The sequence below is a fragment of the Bubalus bubalis genome, chromosome X (genome assembly GCF_019923935.1).
Source record: "Bubalus bubalis isolate 160015118507 breed Murrah chromosome X, NDDB_SH_1, whole genome shotgun sequence".
NCBI lineage: Eukaryota > Metazoa > Chordata > Mammalia > Artiodactyla > Bovidae > Bubalus > Bubalus bubalis.
This window is the reverse complement of record NC_059181.1, coordinates 68888224-68909524: the sequence shown is the minus strand read 5'-3', so window position 1 is coordinate 68909524 and position 21301 is coordinate 68888224. Positions and strand designations below refer to the sequence as shown.

At 39.5% G+C, this 21301-nt stretch overlaps 1 pseudogene; it reads left to right on the top strand.

The window, feature by feature from the left end:
- The window catches only part of LOC112582027, a 49361-nt pseudogene extending 38385 nt beyond the window's left edge, over window positions 1-10976 (top strand).
- Window positions 10977-21301: the final 10325 nt, after the last annotated feature.

Below are 21301 nucleotides of genomic sequence, written 5' to 3'. Positions count from 1 at the left end.
CTGACTTTTTAAAAATTAGTGTTCTCCATTGATTTTATGGAGTAAAGAATTTTCAGAGGACCTTACTCTGCCATTTTCAGCAATGTTACCTTGCTTACATTTTAAACATAGTTAATTGTGCTAACCCCTTCGTGGATCACAGCCTTGTCATGGTCAAGAGGCTTGCATAACTCAGTGAAGCTATGAGCCATGCCATGTGGGGCCACCCAAGATATGGCCACTGGCGAAGGGGATGGCAAACCACTCCAGTATTCTTGCCTTGAGAACCTCATGAAAGGTATGAAAAGGCAAAAAATATGACACCAGAAGATGAGCCCCCAGGTTGGAAAGTGTCCAATATATTACTAGAGAAGAGCAGAGGGCAGTTACTACCAGCTCCATGAAGAATGAGGTGGCTGGGACAAAGTAGTAAAGATGTTCAGTTGTGGATATGTCTGGTGGTGAAAATAAAGTATAATGCTGTAAAGAACAATATTACGTAGGAATCTGGAATGTTAGGTCCATGAATCAAGGTAAATTGGACATGGTCAAGCAGGAGATGGCAAGCATGAACATCAACATCTTAGGAACAGGTGAAGTAAAATGGATGGGAATAGGTGATTTTAATTTGGAGGAAAATTTATCTACTACTATGGACAAAAATCCCCTAGAAGAAATGGAGTAGCCCTCATAGTCAACAGAAGAGTCTGAAATGCAGTACTTGGAAGCAGTCTCAAAAATTAAAGAATGATCTTAGTTCGTTTCCAAGGTAAACCTTTCAACATCACAGTAACCCAAGTCTATGTCCCAACAACTGATACCAAGGAATCTGAAACTGACCAGTTCTATGAAGACTTATAAGACCTTCTAGAACTAACACTAAAAAAGATGTCCTTTTCATTATAGGGGATTGGAATACAAAAGGAGGAAGTCAAGAGATACCTGGAGTGACAGGCAAGTTTGGCCTTGGAGTACAAAATGAAACAAGGCAAAGGCTAACAGAGTTTTGTCAAGAGAATACATTGGTCATAGCAAACACCCTCTTCCAACGACACAAGAGAAGACTCTACACATGCACATCACCAGATGGGCAATATCAAAATCAGATTGATTATATTCTTTGCAGCCAAAGATGGAGAAACTCTATACAGTCAGCAAAAACAAGACCAGGAGATGAATGTGGCTTAGATCATGAGCTCCTTATTGACAAATTCAGACTTAAATTGAAGAAAGTAGGGAAAAACCACTACACTATCCAAGTATGATCTAAATCAAATCCCTTATGATTATACAGTGGAAGCAACAAAAAAATTCAAGGGATTAAAGATGATAGACAGAGTACCTGAAGAACAATGGATGGAAGTTCGTGACATTGTACAGGAGGCAGTGATCAAGACCATCTCCAAGAAAAATAAAAGCAAAATGGTTGTCTGAGAAGGTCTTGCAAATAGCTGAGAAAAGAAGAGAAACTAAAACAAAGGAGCCAAGAAAAGATATACCCATCTGAATAAAAGTTCCAAAGAATAGCAAGGAGAGATAAGAAAGCCTTCTTCAGTGATCAATGTGAAGAAATAAAGGAAAAAACAGAATGGTTAAGACTAGACATCTCTTCAAGAAAACTAGAGATACTAAGGGAACATTTCATGCAAAGATGGGCATAATAAAGGACAGAAATGGTATGGACGTAACAGAAGCAGAAGATATTAAGAAGAGGTGGCAAGAATACACCAAAAACTACACAAAGTAAAGGTCTTAATCACTGGTATAAACATAATAATAGTCACTCACCTAGAGCCAGACATCCTGGAATGTGAAGTCAAGTGGGCCTTAGCAAGCATTATTAAAAAGAAAGCTGGTAGAGGTGACAGAATTCCAGCTGAACTATTTAAAATCCTAAAAGATTATGCTGCCAAAGTGCTGTACTCAATATGTCACCAAATTTGGAAAACTCAGCAGGGGCCACAAGACTGGGAAAAGTCAGTTTTCATTCAAATTTCAAAGAAGGACAATGCCAAAGAATGTTCAGACTACCAGACAATTGTGCTCATTTTGCAATCTATTAAGGTCAAGCTCAAAATCCTTCAAACTAGGCTACAGCAGTACGTGAACTGAGAACTTCAGGATGTACAAGAGTTTACAAAAGGCAGAGGAACAAGAGATCAAATTGCCAATCTTCTTTGGATCATAGGTAAATCAAGGGAGTTCCAGAAAAACATCTACTTCTGCTTCATTGACTACCCTAAAGCCTTCAACTCTGTGGAAGTGAAAAGAAGTGAAGTCACTCAGTCGTGTCTGACTCTTTGCGACCCCACAGACTGTAGCCTACAAGGCTCCTCTGTCCACGGCATTCTCCAGGCAAGAGTACTGGAGTGGGTTGCCATTTCCTTCTCCAGAGGACCTTCCCAACCCAGGGATCGAACCCAGGTCTCCTGCACTGTAGGCAGACGCTTTACTGCCTGAGCCACCAAGGAAGTCCCTTTAACTCTGTGAATCACAGCAAACTATGGAACGTACTTAAAGAGATGGGTATACCAGACCACCTTATCTATCTCCTGAGAAACCTGTGTGTGGGTCAAGAAGTAACCATTAGAATATTACATGAAACAACTGACTGGTTAAAATTGGGAAAGGAATATAAATCTGTATATATTGTCAGCCTGTTTATCTAACTTCTATGCAGAATACATCATGGGAAGTGCCGGGCTGAATGAATCTCAAGCCGGAATCAAGGTTTCCAGGAGAAATATCAACAACCTCACATATGTAGATGATACTACTCTAACAACAGAAAGTGAAGAGGAACTAAATAGTTTCTTGATGAAAGTGAAAGAGGAGAGTGAAAAAGTTGGCTTAAAAATCAACATTCAAAAAACTAAGATCGTGACATCTGGTCCTATCACTTCATGACAAACAGAAGGGTGAAAAGTGGAAGCAGTACAGATTTTATTTTCTTGGGCTCCAAAATCACTGCAGATCATGACTGCAGCCATGAAATTAAGAGACATTTGCTCCTTGGAAGGAAAGCTAAGACAAACCTAGACAGAATATTAAAAAGCAAAGACAGCACTTTTCTCACAAAAGTCCATATAATCGAAGCTATGGTTTTTCCAGTAGTCTTGTACAGATGTGAGAGTTGGACCATAAAGAATACTGAGCACTGCATATTTGATGCTTTTGAATCATTGTGCCGGAGTCTTCACTCTTGAGAGTCCCTTGGAATACAAGGAAATCAAACCAGTAAATCCTAAAGGAAATCAACACTGAATATTCACTGGAAGGACTAATACTGAAGGTAAAGCTTTGGCCACTTAATGCAAATAGCCAACTCATTGTATAAGATCCTTATGCTGGAAAAGTTTAAAGGCAGAAAGAGAATGGGTGAAACAGGATGAAATGGTTAGAAAGCATCACTAACTCAATGGACATGAATTTGAGGAAACTCTGGGAGATACAGAAGCCTTGTTTGCTGAAGTCCATGGGTTCACAAAGAAGTAAACACAACTTAGCAACTGAACAACAAAGTGTGCTAAATTTGATCTGGAATTATAAAAGCAGTAAATGCATGAATAATTCCTGTTGAAAGACACATTTTGATAAAATTATACTATAAAATGATACAAATCAAGTGTCTGTTAGTCACTCAGTCATGTCCAACTCTTTGCAGCCCCATGGAATGCAGCCCACCAGGCTTCTCTGTCCATGAGATTCTCCAGGCAAGAATACTGGGGTGGGTAGTCATTTCCTTCTCATTAAGTAGCAGTTCTCAAAAAGTAAATGAATACTTTTGATTTTTTATAGCCTTTCATTTTTGTATACTATCAAAATCTATATCTAAGATGAATTTCTGGCACAAGAATAAAATTTAATCTCTTCTATTTTTAAGTTTGGCAAATGTTTGTTTTCTCCCTGTATTTACCATTAATAATAAAATATTTTTCACAAACGTATCTCACTTTATTTCAGAGTATTAAATTAGTGCTTCTCCAATTTATTTTCAGCTTTCCCATCTGCAAAAATCCCTGCCTTTAACAGGATTAAAAATTAAGTTCCTATAGTAGATACTCAATTCTAAGTACTTTCATTTAATTTTTCTTACTCCACAATGCCTTGGGCATCAGAATATATAGCAGAATTCTGCATTAAGTAAACAATATTGCCCCACAAACCAGAACTGAAAGAGACACGTGTACCTCAATGTTCATTGCAGCACTGTTTACAATAGCTAGGACATGGAAGCAACCTAGATGTCCATTAGCAGATGAATGGGTAAGAAAGTTGTGGTACATACACACAATGGAATGTTACTCAGCTATTTAAAAGAACATTTGAGTCAGTTCTAATGAGATGGATGAAACTGGAGCCTATTATACAGAGTGAAATAAGTCTGAAAGGAAAACACCAATACAGTATATTAATGTATATATATGGAATTTAGAAAGATGATAACCATAATCCTATAGGCAGATACAGCAAAAGAGACACAAATATAAAGAACAGACATTTGGACTCTGTGGGAGAAGGCAAGGGTGGGATGATTTGAGAGAATAGCATTGAAATATGTATATTACCATGTGTGAAATAGATGACCAGTCCAAGTTTGATGCATTAACAGGGCAATCAAAGCCAGTGCACTGGGACATCCAGAGGGATGGGATGGGGAGGGAGGTGGGAGGGGGGTTCAGGACAGGGGGACACATGTACACCCATGGCTGATTCATGTCAACGTATGGCAAAAACCACCACAACATTGTAAAGTAATTAATCTCCAATTAAAATAAATATTTTTTATTTTATTTTATTTTTAAACTTTACATAATTGTATTAGTTTTGCCAAATATCAAAATGAATAATTTTTAAAAAATAATGGTGCCCCACAATGACTACAGATGCAATTTACACCTTTCCATTTTAGGAAATACCATCAACCAGTCCCAAGTGAAGGTTATTTAATCTGCTTTGAAGTGGAAGGTTAGAGATAATATGTACTGCCTTTTCCTTGGGATATTGGTGAAAGGGCGAGTGTAACATGAATTCCTAGAACAATGGCAGTTTCAGATACTCAGGTTTGCTTTGTGTATGTTTTAGACTCCTAGAGTAGAAAGAAAAAAGGTCACAGTATATAAAGCAGTTGAAAGTATATCATAACATGTACTGCCCTCATTCTAATCTCAGTATTCATTATTGTAACTCACTAGTCAGTCATATACTTTCTGTTAGCTGTGCACAATATATTAAGAGATTTGTTGACTTCAATAGGGTTCAAAGTCAAGTTAAATCTGGAAAATAGTACTAGGATAACCACCAAAATGCTCTGCCAGAATAGTTCCCTAAAAGTCTTATAGCTAAAAACCTTTTTTATTACTTAAACAGAGCAATAAGTATTGAGTTGGAGAACAATTTTTAATATATTAAATTTGTTTCAATAAATGTTTATTGAGGCTCAATATACACAGAAACATACTAGGCACAATTGTGGGGCTTAGATGAAAGAAATAGATACAGATGAAATGACATGGAGTCTCTACCCTCTGGGAACTTACATCTAAGAAAGGGAAATGTAACACCAAAAACCACACACAAGGTAAAATGTGGGAAGTACCTATGAAAGGTACCATCAGTTCAGTTCAGTTCAGTCGCTCAGTTGTGTCCGACTCTGCGACCCCATGAATCACAGCACACCAGGCCTCCCTGTCCATCACCAACTCCCGGAGTTCACTCAGACTCATGTCCATCGAGTCAGTGATGCCATCCAGCCATCTCATCCTCTGTCGTCCCCTTCTCCTCCTGCCCCCAATCCCTCCCAGCATCAGAGTATTTTCCAATGAGTCAACTCTTCGCATGAGGTGGCCAAATTACTGGAGTTTCAGCTTTAGCATCAGTCCTTCCAAAGAAATCCTCCTTCAGAATGGACTGGTTGGATCTCCTTGCAATACAAGGGACTCTCAAGAGTCTTCTCCAACACCACAGTTCAAAAGCATCAATTCTTCGGCACTCAGCCTTCTTCACAGTCCAACTCTCACATCCATACATGACCACAGGAAAAACCATAGCCTTGACTAGACGGACCTTTGTTGGCAAAGTAATCATCAGAGCACTCCAAACATGTACAGGAGGGTTGAGAGACACAGTTTCATTTGAGATGGACCATGGAGTATGGATAGGATTTTTCACTAAGGTGGGTATAAGCATTACATGTTGGAAGAAACAGGAATCCAGGGTGACCTGTACCTTGAGTACCTGCAGGAGAGGAGTAAGAAAGACTTGGAAACCAGTTGAGGACAGATCAAGAGGGACCTTGAAGGCAAGAATAGTTTATATTTTATTCTATGAGCAATGGGAAATCACTGGCTGATATTTTTAAAGAAAGGGACTGACATGAAAGAGGTTGCACTTTGGGGAATTGTGTCTTAAGGTCATGTACCAAAGGAATTATAGAGCTGAGTGGTAGAAGGCAGGGCAGATAACAATGAGACATCAGATGAGACATTGCAAGGGCCTGGATGATAATAATTTGGGCAGAACAACACTGCAACAAGAAAGGTTTGAGTGTGCTCTAGTTCATCACCATTCCCAGGCCTCTACTCCTCTATATGTATTGTCATCTCACTGTATAGCATCTAGTGAATTCTATTCAAGTTTTCTCTCCCTCTCCTGGAACTGATCTATTCTCAACCTCAGGGCCTATCTTCAGTCCCAGTACTCCTGGGTATTGCTTTATGTTTTCAGCACATAATCATAGGGTGTTAGAGCTCAAGATAACACAACCAATCTAACTTGACTCTAGGCTATTTGACTCTAGTTTTCTTGTTCTTTTTTTTTTTTTTTTTAATTCTGTACACCATGATGAGGAAACTCAGAGAGGAAAGTGACCTGCTCAAAGCTGTGTGTAGAGTTTGGGTCTAAAAGGAAGCTGGAGGAAAACAGACTTAAGGAATTAAGATCATCACAATGTTCCTCCCTCTGGATTACACTGCCATGTCCTCAAGCTGTTACCTCTGAGCAAACTTTAGGCAGCACGGTGTTGGGTTGGTAGCATCTAAGTATATCCAGCCCTGTTTATTAAGTTGTAGTCAGAATTGCACGTCCTCAGCCTCTTCCAGCAACACTATATTCTCCTTAGTTAAACTTAGTCCCCAGCTATCAGAACAGGTGGTACATGGAAAGATCCTGAGGAAGCAGCACTGTGGACAGAAGGCCAAAATGTTGGGATCTTGAGGAAATCAGGTTACTGAGAGGACTGAGTAAAAGAGGAGCTCTTGGAGTCCCTATCAGACAGGATATAAGGGAGTAAATGAATGCCTGGTAAAACATATCTAAGAAAGTATGAAGGAGTTTGAAGAGAGGAATGATAGGATAATGATTTCAGATGAGAAAATATGAAGAACACAATTAGGTTTAGAGAAATGTATGGGAGTAATGTAACTAAGAGCTGATGGCAATGATTCTCAGAAGAATCTTATTACCAAACAAATTGTATGCTGAGCCTCTTCCAATAAAGAATTTTTTTAAAAAAAGTGTATTTTATTAACATTAATCTATAAAATACAATTTTATTTAATTCATATTACAAAATTAATCAAAATTATCAAAAGTTAAATAACACCTGTATTTGAGGGTTTTGTTCAACTAAAATTTACACAATTTTAAAACTGCAAACAAAACATTTTCAGGCTTTCTAGATCATTGTTATGAGACCCAAGAATCCACAGGACGTACATTAAACCACCAGCTTAACACATGTCTTTTCCTTGGGTTGTTGTTGTTGCTGTTCAGTCACTCAGCATTGTCCAACTCTATGCAACCCCATGGACTGCAGCATGCCAGGCTTTCCTGTCCTTCACCATCACCCGGAGTTTGCTCAAACTAATGTCTGTTGCAGAGTAGGCAATGGCACCCCACTCCAGTACTCTTGCCTGGAAAATCCCATGGACGGAAGAGCCTGGAAGGCTGCAGTCCATGGGGTCACTGAGCGTCGGACACGACTGAGCGACTTCACTTTCACTTTTCACTTTCATGCATTGAAGAAGGAAATGGCAACCCACTCCAGTGTTCTTGCCTGGAGAATCCCAGGGACGGGGGAGCCTGGTGGGCTGCCGACTATGGGGTCATACAGAGTCGGACATGACTGAAGTGACTTAGCATAGCATAGCAATGTCCATTGAGTTGGATATCCCATCCACTATCTCATCCTCTGTCATCCCCTTCTCCTCCTACCTTTAATCTTTCCCAGCATCAGGGTCTTTTCCAGTGACCTGGCTCTTCGCATCAGGTGGCTAAGTATTGGAGCTTCAGTTTCAGCATCAGTCCTTCCAATGAAAATTCAGGGTTGATTTCCTTTAGAACTGACTAGTTTGATATTCTTGCAGTCCAAGGGACTCCAGAGAGTTCTGTAGCACCACAGTTCAAAAGCATAAATTCTTTGGCACTCAGCCTTCTTTATGGTCCAACTCTCACATTGGTACATGACCACTGGAAAAACCATAGCTTTGACTATATAGAACTTTGTTGCCAAAGTAATGTCTCTGCCTTTTAATATGCTGTCTAGGTTTGTCATAGCTTTTCTTCCAAGGAGAAAAAGTAATTCACCATTTAATAAAGAACTCCAAAGAAAGGTCTTTAAGAAGTGAATGAATAAATGTTTAACAGAGAAATTGCAGACAGTAGAACCTCTTTAAAAATGTCAAAGCACTGAGGGTAGTGCGGGTGGCAGATGATTTGAAAATAAATATCATACTAAATATTATAATTTTATATCTAAAAAATGAAATGGACCCTATTGTTTTATAGTATAGAATACAAAATAAAGCCTGGCAAAAGCTTCCTGGCTAGTGGGGTATATGAAAATGATAGGACATAATTATTAAAGAGAGCAACATTGTTGTAGCTAAGTCATGTCTGACTCTTTTGCAACCCCATGGACTGTAGACCACCAGGCTCCTCTGTCCATGGAATTTCCCAGGCAAGAATACTGGAATGGGCTGCCATTTCCTTCTCCAGGGAATCTTCCTGACTAAGGGGTCAAACCTGCATCTCCTACATCGGCAGGCAGACTCTTTACCACTGAGCTGCTAAGGAAGCCCAGAGAGCAATGTTTCCCTTACCAAAAAGCCATATCAAAATTCTGGTGGGGACATTAAATTTGTATGCTTATAATCTAGAGGCATGAGAATTATAAAGGATGAAAATACTATTTTAAAGCATACAGTGTTCTTAATAATAGCATTAAATTTGATATAGCTTTGAGAGTGCATGATTGCCAACTTATCACCATCCAAATTAACATGAAGTGTTGTATGTCCCTAAGGAAAGGGTTTATATGGGAGGAACCATGGACAAAGCAGTATTCAGGGAACAAGGTTATGCACTGGAAGTGAGGGTTCAGATAAAAAGGTAGACTGGTGCTACCAAGAGCCCACTAAGTAAACTTTCTCAGTATATACATTATACGCTGGGTTATGAAACCAACCAAATTTTTTAAATTAATCTTGATGCAACATTTAATTACTGATATGCATTATAATAGCACCATCTTGTGGAATATAGTTGAAATTCATGCATGTCTTTAGGTGACTGCTCAGTCAGTGGTTCTCAAAGTGTGGTTCGTGGACCCCTGGTGATACTTAAGACATATTCAGGGAGTCCAGCTAATTTCATAATAATACTAATATGTCATTTGCCTTTTTCAATGTGTTGGATTTGTACTGATGCAAATAGTGAGTAAAACTATGGACACTTTAGCATGAATCATGGCAATGATCCCAAATTATATTCTTCATTGCTATGCATTTAAGGAAAACCAAAAGCTTTTTCTACTTAAGAGTATCCTTATGATGAAGTAGCAAGAAAAAATGTGGTGACACTACTGAAAGACTCAATGTACAGCAATTCACTTTGTACACTTTGCTTTTAAGAAATTCCTCCAAGAACCGAGTGAAATGAAGTCGCTCAGTCATGTCTGACTCTTTGTGACCCCATGGACTGTAGCTTGTCAGATTTCTCCATCCATGGAATTTCCCAGGCAAAATACTGGAGTGGGTTGCCATTTCCTTCTCCAGGGGATCTTCCCGACCCAGGGATCGAACCTGGGTCTCCAGCACTTCAGGCAGACTTTTTACCATCTGAGCTATCAGGGAATCCCTCCAGGAATTGAGGAATCTCTGCAAATAGCAGACATTTGTGAGCATTGCAGATAAGAAGCTTGTATTTTAATCTTCCCTCCTCCACCCATTAGCTTCAAGATTCAGGATTTTGAATCTCTGTAAAGGGGCATATCTAGGAGTTGAAAAGTTGTGAGGACTAAAAGCTGGATATAATGGCTTGTTTAAGTTGACTCTGCTAGTGCCCTCCCTTCCCCCCTGTGCCAAAGTCCCTTGTAATTTTTGACTGTTAGAAGAACCTGAAGAAGGCCAGAAAGAAAGAGGAGACTTCACAGTTAGCTGTGGTCTAGAAAATGATGAACATATGACAGAAGATGGAAAGGGATAGTAACTGTTTATGAAAAAATGGAAATATAGCCTTAAAACAGAACGTGGACCCAAATATCCAGAATCACTCTCTTTTGTAAGATTTGTAACAAAAATAGTATGAATGTAATTAATAGTTCTAATGGAGTGGTGAGTCAAAGAACCACCTTGGTGCTAGCAAATGGCAGAATTCCTTTTGCATCAAAGTGGTCTTGCAAAAGCTTTATTGATGTCAAAGAGCTTAAAGGGGCTTCCCTGGTGGCTCAGATGGTGAAGAATCTGCCTGCAATGCAGGAGACCCAGGTTTGATCCCTGGGTTGGGAAGATCCCCTGGAAAAGGGAATGGCAACCCAGTCCAGTATTCTTGCCTGCAGAATTCCATGGACAGAAGAGCCTGGTGGTCTACAGTTCATGGGGTTGCAAAGAATTGGACATGATTGAGTGACTAACACTTTCACTTTTAAGACTTCAGTGATGTCTAAAGAAAATATAATAACTCCGCAGCCACCTGAAGGATAATGTTACAGCAACTAATCAAAAAGAAAAACCACAGCCTCACCCCTCAGTTATATTTAAACTGTCTTTATTTTCCACAATCATAATTTTTAATGATATGCCTTGTAGACCTCAAAATACTGGAAAGAAAGTTCTCATTCAAAGGCAATTGTGTGTTCTAGTTTCATTCTTTTACACATGGTTGACCAGTTTTCTCAGCACCACTTGTTGAAGAGACTGCCTTTTCTCTATTATATACTTTACCTCATTTGTTAAAGATAGCTGTCCATAGGTGTATGGATTTATCTCCAGGCTTTATTTATTGTTTCATTGATCTATATTTCTATTTTTGTGCAAGTACCATACTGTCTTGATGGTTATACCATAGTATAGATCTGACCTGCCTCTTGAGAAACCTGTATGCAGGTCAAGAAGGAACAGTTAGAACTGGACATGGAACAACAGACTGGTTCCAAATAGGAAAAGGAGTACATCAAGGCTGTATATTGTCACCCTGCATATTTAACTTATATGCAGAGTACATCATGAGAAACACTGGGCTGGAAGAAGCACGAGCTGGAATCAAGATTGCCGGGAGAAATCTCAATAAGCTCAGATATGCAAATGACACCACCCTTATGGCAGAAAGTGAAGAGGAACTAAAAAGCCTCTTGATGAAAGTGAAAGAAGCAAGTGAAAAAGTTGGCTTAAAGCTCAACGTTCAGAAAACTAAGATCATAGCATCTGGCCCCATTACTTCATCAAAAATAGATGGGGAAACACTGGAAACGGTGTCAGACTTTATTTTGGGGGGCTTCAAAATCACTGCAGATGGTGATTGTAGCCATGAAATTAAAAGACACTTACTTCTTGGAAGGAAAGTTATGAGCAATCTAGATAGCATATTAAAAAGCAGAGACATGACTTTGCCAACAAAGGTCCATCTAGTCAAGGCTATGGTTTTTCCAGTGGTCATGTATGGATGTGAGAGTTGGACTGTGAAGAAAGCTGAGTGCTGAAGAATTGATGCTTTTGAACTGTGGTGTTGGAGAAGACTGTTAAGAGTCCCTTGGAGTGCAAGGAGATCCAACCAGTCCATTCTAAAGGAGATCAGTCCCGGGTGTTCATTGGAAGGACTGATGGTAAAGCTGAAACTCCAATACTTTGGCCACCTCACGTGAAGAGTTGACTCATTGGAAAAGACTGATGCTGGGACGACTGGGGCCAGGAGGAGAAGGGGATGACAGAGGATGAGATGGCTGGATGGCATCACCAATTCAATGGACATGGGTATGGGTGAACTCCGGGAGTTGGTGATCGACAGGGAGGCCTGACGTGCTGTGATTCATGGGGTTGCAAAGAGTCAGACACGACTGAGGGACTGAACTGAACTGATCTGAATTGAACTCAGGCTGTATATAGTATAGACTGAAGTCAGGAAAGCTGATTCCTCCTGTGTCATTCTTTCTCAAGAATGCTTTGGTTATTCAGCTATTCAGTATTGTGTATTTGTATATCAGTTCAGTTCAGTTCAGTCACTCATTCGTGTCTGACTCTGAGACTCCATGAATCGCAGCATGCCAGGCCTCCCTGTCCATCAACAACTCCCCGAGTTTACCCAAACTCATGCCCGTCGAGTTGGTGATGCCATCCAGCCATCTCATCCTCTGTCGTCCCCTTCTCCTCCTGCCCCCAATCACTCCCAGCATCATCCAAGACCCTGATGTCAACTCTTCGCATGAGGTGGCCAAAATACTGGAGTTTCAGCTTCAGCATCAGTCCTTCCAATGAACACCCAGGACTGATCTCCTTTAGGATGGACTGGTTGGATCTCCTTGCACTCCAAGGGACTCTCAAGAGTCTTCTCCAACACCACAGTTCAAAAGCATCAATTCTTCAGCACTCAGCTTTCTTAACAGTCCAACTCTCACAGCCATACATGACCACTGGAAAAACCATAGCCTTGACTAGATGGACCTTTGTTGGCAAAGTAATGTCTCTGCTTTTGAATATGCTATCTAGGTTGCTCATAACTTTCCATCCAAGGAGTAAGCATCTTTTAATTTCATGGCTACAATCACCATCTGCGGTGATTTTGGAGTCAAAAATGAATAAAGTCTGACACTGTCCAATGTTTCTCCATCCATTTTTGATGAAGTGATGGGACCAGATGCCATGATCTTCGTTTTCTGAATGTTGAGCTTTAAGCCAACTTTTTCACTCTCCTCTTTCATCAAGAGGCTTTTTAGTTCCTCTTCACTTTCTGCCATAAGGGTGGTGTCATCTGCATATCTGAGCTTATTGATATTTCTCCCGGCAATCTTGATTCCAGCTTGTGCTTCTTCCAGCCCAGAATTTCTCATAATGTAGTCTGCATATAAATTAAATAAGCAGGGTGACAATATACAGTCTTGACATACTCCTTTTCCTATTTGGAACCAGTCTGTTGTCCCATGTCCAGTTCTAACTGTTGCTTCCTGACCTTCATGCAGGTTTCTCAGGAGGCAGGTCAGGTGGTCTGGTTTTCCCATCTCTTTCAGAATTTTCCAGTTTATTGTGATCCACACAGTCAAAGGCTTTGGCATAATCAATAAAGTAGAAATAGTTGTTTTTCTGGAGATCTCTTGCTTTTTTGATCCAGCGGATGTTGGCAATTTGATCTCTGGTTCCTCTGCCTTTTCTAAAACCAGCTTGAACATCTGGAAATTCACGGTTCACATATTGCTGAAGCTTGGCTTGGAGAATTTTGAGCATTACTTTACTAGCGTGTGAGATGAGTGTAATTGTGCAGTAGTTTGGGCATTCTTTGACATTGCCTTTCTTTGGGATTGGAATAAAAACTGACCTTTTCCAGTCCTGTGGCCACTGCTGAGTTTTCCAAATTTGCTGGTATATTGAGTGCAGGACAGTATTCGGCTATTCAGTATAGTGTAGGCTGTATGTCGTATAGGCTGAAGCCAGGAAAGTTGATTTCTCCTGTTTCATTCTTCTTTCTCAAGATTGCTTTGGCTATTCAGGGTCTTTTGTGTTTCCATACAAATTGAGAAATTATTTGTTCTAGTTCTGTGAAAAATACCATTGGCAGTTTGATAAGGATTGCATTGAATCTATAAATTGCTTTGGGTAGTATAGTCATTTTCACAATATTGATTTTTCCATTCCTGAACATGGTATATTGCTCCATCTGTGTTGTCTGATTTCTTTCATCTGTGTCATAGTTTTCTGCACACAAGTCTTTTGCCTCTTTAGGTAGGTTTATTCTTAAGCATTTTATTCATTTTTCACAGTCATGAGAGGACTTTTTTCCTTAATTTCTCTTTATGATCTTTCATTGTTAGTGTATAGGAATGTAAAGGATTTCTATGTGTTAATTTTATATCCTGTGACTTTACTATATTCATTGATTAGCTCTATTAATTTTCTTGTGGTATCTTTAGGGTTTTCTATGTAGAGAATCATGTCATCTGCAAACAGTGAGAGTTTTACTTCTTTTACAATCTGGATTCCTTCTACTTTTTTTTCTTCTCTGATTTCTGTGGTAACATTTCCAAAACTATTTTGAATAATAATGGTGAGAATGGGCACCCTTGTCTTGTTTCTGATCTTAAAGGGAATGCTTTCAGTTTTTTGCTGTTGAAGATAATATTTTCTGTCTGTCTGTTATATATGGCCTTTATTATGTTGAGGTATGTTCCTTCTGTGTTTGCTTTCTGGAGAGGTTTTATCATAAATGTGTGTTGAATTTTGTCAAAGATTTTCTCTCAATCTGTTGAAATTATCATATGGTTTTTATCTTTCAATTTTTTGATATGCTGTATCACATTGATTGATTTGCATATGTTGAAGCATCCTTGCATCCCTGGAATAAAGCCCACTTGATTATGATATATGACCTTTCTAAAATGTTGTTGGATTTTGTTTGCTAGAATTTTGTTGAACATTTTTGCATCTATGTTTCTATGTTTGTCAATGATATTTGGCTTGCAATTTTCTTTCTTTCTTTCTTTCTTTTTTTGTGGCATCTGTGTCTGGTTTTGGTATCAGTGTGATGGTGGCCTCGTAGAATGAGTTTGGGAGCTGTCCTTCCTCTGCAATTTTCTGGAAGAGTTTGAGTAGGAGAGGCATTAGCTCTTCTGTAAATTTTTGGTAGAATTCACCTGTGAAGCCTTCTGGTCCTGGACTTTTGTCTGTTGGAAAAATTTTTATTACAGCTTCAATTTCCATGCTTGTGATTGGTTGGTTCATATTTCCTATTTCTTCCTGGTTCCATTTTGGAAGGTTACACTTTTCTAACAATTTGTCGATTTCTTCCAAGTTGTCCTTTTTATTGGCATAGAGCTTCTCATAGTAGTCTCTTATGATATTTTGTATTTCTGTGTTGTCTGTTGTTACTTCACTTTTTTATTTCTAATTTTATTGATAAGATGCTTCTCCTTTTTTGTTTTTTTTTTTCTTGAGTCTGGCTAACATTTTGTCATTTTTTTTTTATCTTCTAAAGAACTAGCTTTTAGTTTTCCTGATCTTTGCTATAGTCTCCTTCATTTCTATTTCATTTATTTCTCTTCTGATCTTTATAATTTCTTTCCTTCTACTAACTTTGGGGATTTTTCTGCTCTTCTTGTTGCTTTATATGTTAGATTAGGTTGTTTATTTGATTTCTCTTAGTTTCTTACGGAGAAGGCAATGGCACCCCACTCCAGTACTCTTGCCTGGAAAATCCCATGGACAGAAGAGCCTGGAAGGCTGCAGTCCATGGGGTCGCTGAGGGTCGGACACAACTGAGTGACTTCACTTTCACTTTTCACTATCATGCACTGAAGAAGGAAATGGCAACCCACTCCAGTATTCTTGCCTGGAGACTCCCAGGGACGGCAGAGCCTGGTGGGCTGCCGTCTATGGGGTCGCACAGAGTCGGACACGACTGAAGCAACTTAGCATAGCATAGCATAGTTTATTAAGGTAGGCTTGTATTGGTATGAACTATCCTCTTTAGGATTGCTTTTATTGCATCCCATAGGCTTTGGGTTGCTGTGTTTTCATTGTAATTTGTTTCCAGGCATACTTTGATTTCCTTTTTTACTTCTTCAGTGATCTGTTTGTTGTTCAGAAGCATGTTGTTTACCCTTCATGTATTTGTGTTTTTTATAGGTTTTTTCCTGTAGTTGATCTGTAATCTTACAGCATTGTGATCAGAAAAGCTGCTTGAAATTATTTCAATATTTTAAAATTTACCCAGGCTTGATTTGTACCATAAAATGTGATATATTCTGGAGAATGTTCTGTGCGTGCATGAGAAAAAGGTGAAACCCTTTGTTTTTGAATGAAATTCTCTGTAGATATCAATTAGGTCCAGCTGGCTCAATGTATCATTAAAGCTTGTGTTTCCTTATTAATTTTCTCTCTGTATGATCTGTTCATTTGTTTGAGTGGGGTATTAAAGTCTCCCATTATTATTGTATTACTGTTGATTTCCCCTTCAATAGTTGTTAGCATTTGCCTTATGTATTGAGGTGCTCCTATGTTGGGTGCATATATATTACTTATTTTGCCTTCTTAGATTGATTGTTTGATCATTATGTAGTGTCCTTCTTTGTATCTTATAACATTCTGTATTTAAAGTCTCTTTTATCTGATATGAGTATCACCATCCCCCTTTCTTTTGGCTTCAGTTTGCATGAAATATCTTTTTCCGGCCCCTCACTTTCAGTCTGTATGTGTCCCTAGGTTTTAAGTGGGTCTCTTATAGACAACATATATGGGGATCTTGCTTCTATATCCATTCAACCAGTCTCTTTCTATTGGTTGGAGCATTTAACCCATTTACATTTATGGTAATCATTGAAAAGTATGATCCACTTACCATTTACTTTATTGTTTTGAGTTTGTTTTTATTTACCATCTGTTGAAGAGCTGGTTTGGTGGTGTTGAATTCTCTAAGCTTTAGCTTATCTGTAAAGCATTTGATTTCTCCTTCAAATCTGAATGAAATCCTTGATGGGTAGAGTATTCTTGATTGAAGGCTTTTCCCTTTCGTCACTTTAAGTATATCCTACCATTCCCTTCTGCCCTGAAGAGTTTCTATTGAAAGATCAGCTGTTATCCTTATGGGGATCCCCTTGTATGTTATTTGTTGTTTTCCCCTTGCTGCCTTTCATATTTGTTCTTTGTGTTTAATTTTTGTTAGTTGATTAATATGTGTCTTGGTGTGTTTCTCTTTGGGTTTATCCTCTATGGGATTCTCAGCCCTTCATGGACTTGAGTGGCTGTTTCCTTCCCTGTTTTAGGGAAGTTTTTGACTATTATCTCCTCAAATATTTTATCATGCCCTTTCCTTTTGTCTTCTTCTTCTGGTGTACCTATGATTAGAATGTTAAGGTGCTTAACATTTTCCCAGAGGTCTCATTTCTTTTTGTTTATTCTGCTTTGTTTCAGTTAATTCCACCATTCTATCTTCTGGCTCACATATCCTTTCTTCTGCCTCAGTTACTCTACAGTTGGTTCCCTCCAGAGTGGTTTCAGTCTCAATTACTGTGTTCCTCATTGCTGATTGACTATTCTTTATATCTTCTCAGTCCTTGTTATGCATTTCTTGCATTCCCTCAGTCCATGCCTCCAATCAATTTATTCAAGCCTCCATTTTGTTTTCAAGCTTTTGGATTATCTTTACTATTAGTATTCTGAATTCTTATTCAGGTAGACTCCCTATCTCCTCTTTTGTTTGGTCTGGTGGGTTTTTACTATATTCCATCACCTGCTGGATATTTCTCTGTATTTTCATTTTGTTTAGTTTGTTGTGTTTGAGGTCCCCTTTATGCAAGCTGGAGTGAACTCTAGTTCCTCTCAATTGTGGAGTCTGCTCTCTCTGGGTGGTGTTGGACTAGTGCTTAGTGGAGGTTTCCTGGCTGGAGGGACTTGTGCATGTGTCCTGGTGGATGGAGCTGAATCTTGTCTTCCTGGAGGGCTGTGCAGTGTCCAGTAGTAAGTTTTCAGTTGTCTACCACCTTACTTGCCTCTTGAGAAACCTGTACACAGGTCAGGAAGCAACAGATAGAACTGGACATGGAACAACAGACTGGTTCCAAATAGGAAAAGGAGTAGGCCAAGGCTGTATATTGTCACCCTGCTTATTTAACTTATATGCAGAGTACACCATGAGAAACGCTGGGCTGGAGGAAATACAAGCTGGAATCAAGATTGCCAGGAGAAATATCAATAAGCTCAGATATGCAGATGACATCACCCTTATGGCATGAAGTGAAGAAGAACTAAAGAGCCTCTTGACGAAAGTGAAAGAGGAGAGTGAAAAAGTTGGCTTAAAGCTCAACATTCAGAAAACTAAGATCATAGCATCTGGTCCCATCATTTCATCAAAAATAGATGGGGAAACTGTGGCTGACTTTATTTTGGGGGCTCCAAAATCACTGCAGATGGTTATTGCAGACATAAAATTAAAAGACGCTTACTCCTTGGAAGGAAAGTTATGAGCAACCTAGACAGCATATTAAAAAGCAGAGATGTTACTTTGTCAACAAAGGTCCATCTAGTCAAGGCTATGGTTTTTTCAGTAGTCATGTATGGATGTGAAAAATGCACTATAGAGAAAGCTGAGCACAGAAGAATTGATGCTTTTAAACTGTGGTGTTAGAGAAGACTGTTGAGAGTCCCTTGGACTGCAAGGAGATCCAACCAGTCTATCCTAAAGGAGATCAGTCCTGGGTTTTCATCGGAAGGACTGATGTTGAAGCTGAAGCTCCAATACCTTGGCCACCTGATGTAAAGAGCTGTCTCATTTGAAAAGACCCTGATGCTGGAAAAGATTGAAGGCAGGAGGAGAAGGGGACAACAGAGGATGAGATGGTTGGATGGCATCACTGACTCAATGTACATGAGTTTGGGTGAGCTCCAGGAGTTGGTGATGGACAGGGAGGCCTGGCGTGCTGCAGTTCATGGGGTCACAAAGATTCAGACACGATTGAGCAACTGAACTGAACTGACCTGAACTGATGGGTTTGATATGTCTTTGGGCAGCCAGTCATATTGTGAAGTGTTGTGTTCCTGTTTTGTTGGAAGATTGGAGTGAGATGTCCTGCACAAAACTTGCTGGTTCTTGAGTTGAGCTCAGTCTCAGTGTAGGTATGGAGGCTTTTGGGTGGGCTCTCCTCTATTAATGTTCCCTGGTGTCAGGAGTTCTCTGATCATCCAATGTCCTGAAGTTGAGTCTCCTGCCTCTGGGTTTCAGTTCCAATCTCTTACAGTAGCAACAAAACTCAAGCCATACAACACAGAAGACAAATTCCCTAGGTTTATGATGAAGCAACTCTCCACAGCCAGGAATACCCAAAGAGATTCCCAGAGTTATATAGAGAACAGAAAAGAGAGAAAGGAGAAATAGGTGACAAGGAGAAAAGGGAGAGTAAAAAGAGAAGAGAGCAATCAAGTTAATAATCAAATCACTAAGTGAAAAATGGATATTGAAAACCAAAAACTAAAATAAAAATTAGATTCCCCAAAATACAATAAAAAACAAAATATTGAACACAAAAACAAAAAAAATATGCAATTTATTTAGAAAATAAGGTGTTTTTTTCAAGAAAGGAAAAAGTAGGCTATAAAAATAGAAACAGTTCTATGAAGACCTACAAGACCTTCTAGAACTAACACCCAAAAAAGGTGTCCTTTTAATCATAGGGGAATGAAATAAAAAAGCTGGAAGTCAGAGGATTAGATGGTTGGATGGCGTCACCAACTCGATGGACATAAGTCTGAGCAAGCTCCAGGAGCTGGTGTTGGACAGGGAAGCCTGGCATGCTGCAGTCCCTGGAGTCACAAAGAGTTGGACACGACTGAGTGACTGAACTGAACTCAACTGGAAAATAGAAAAGTAATAAAAACCTTGTTAGGACAGTATTAGGGGAAAACAAGAAAAAAGTTGGGGGAAGAAAGGAAAGAAAGATTAAAAAATCAGAATAAATATTTTGCAAGTCTAAAAACTAATAAAATGAAAATTAAAACTAATAAAAAATTTTAAAATATTATAGGAGGTGGGAACTATATACACAGTGGTTTTGAGAGGAGTGTTCATGTGGTTCCTCCATTTTCCTGCTCCTGTCAAATTGCCCACTGAGAAAGTCCTCCAGTATATCTAGGAAGGTCTTTGGAACTGTTGTGATCAGAGTGGTTGGTTTCAGTTCAGTCTCAGATCTTCTGTTGTTCTGACTTGTACTTGCTCTCAAATTCTACAGTTTCCCCTAAAGTGCACAGTCTCAGTTTAACAGCAGGGTTTTAATCTCCTGCACCTGCCATTTCTAAAGTGGTTCATCCTTCTTTGCTTTCGTCACACTTCTGCTTTTTTTTTTTTTTTTTGGAGGGTAGTTGCCTCTGCTTGCAAATCTGTCTTCAGTGTCTGATCTCTGCCCTGACATGAGGGGGCAAAAGTGGGCACTTATTCAGGCTCACTTGCTCAACTGTGCTGTGGAGAGGGAAGGACACTGCAAACATTACTGGTGTGTGTGTCAGGATCACTCACTGCAGCTAGACCACACAGGGGTCACCACAGCCCAAGGTGGGCATGCACCTCCCATAAGACTCTTGACAGAGCCAAGTCATTCGGGCTCCCAGCTGAGCTGTAAGGGCACAGTCCCAGGAGGGACATGTGCTTCCGCAGGGGAGCTGGTATCAGGCTGTGACACTCCTGGAAGATCCAAGTGTCCAGGATCTCAGGAAGACATGAGTAGTAACTGGAAGCCTCACAGCTTGATGGCAGATGCAGTCTCTGGAGTCAAGATTGTAGAGGCCCCTTGCCTTCCACCTCTGGCAGTCGTACACCTGCTTCTCCGCCTCTGGAACCATAGACAGCAGCAGGCTCGCCCGGCTTTGGTATTTGCTAAGGCACAGTCCTTTGTTCTGTGAGCACACTAGGAGTTAGAGTGCAGTGTTAGAGGTTTCCTGAGCGAGTGATCTTTTGTTTCTCATAGTTCCAGGGTTTCCCCCTTTCCTGTCTGTGCTGTGTCACATTAGCCCCCTCAGAGAGTCTTCAAGGCATTCAACCCCAGCCCTTTCCCTGAAGACTGACCCATGCAGCCAGCACCTCCATAGCCATCCCTATATGTTTTCACTTATAATTGATATCTAGAAACACGGAACTCATTTTAACAGAGTACATTGATAGTTACCAGGAGATAGAGGTGGAACAAATAGGGAAATATTTTTCAAAGAGTACAAACTTTCAGCTATAAGATGAATGAATTTCAAGTTACTAATGTACATGTTGACTATAGTTGACAATATTGTATTGTACACTTGAAAGTTACTATGAGAATATATCTTAAATGTACTTAGCATAATAAAAAATGGTAATTATACAA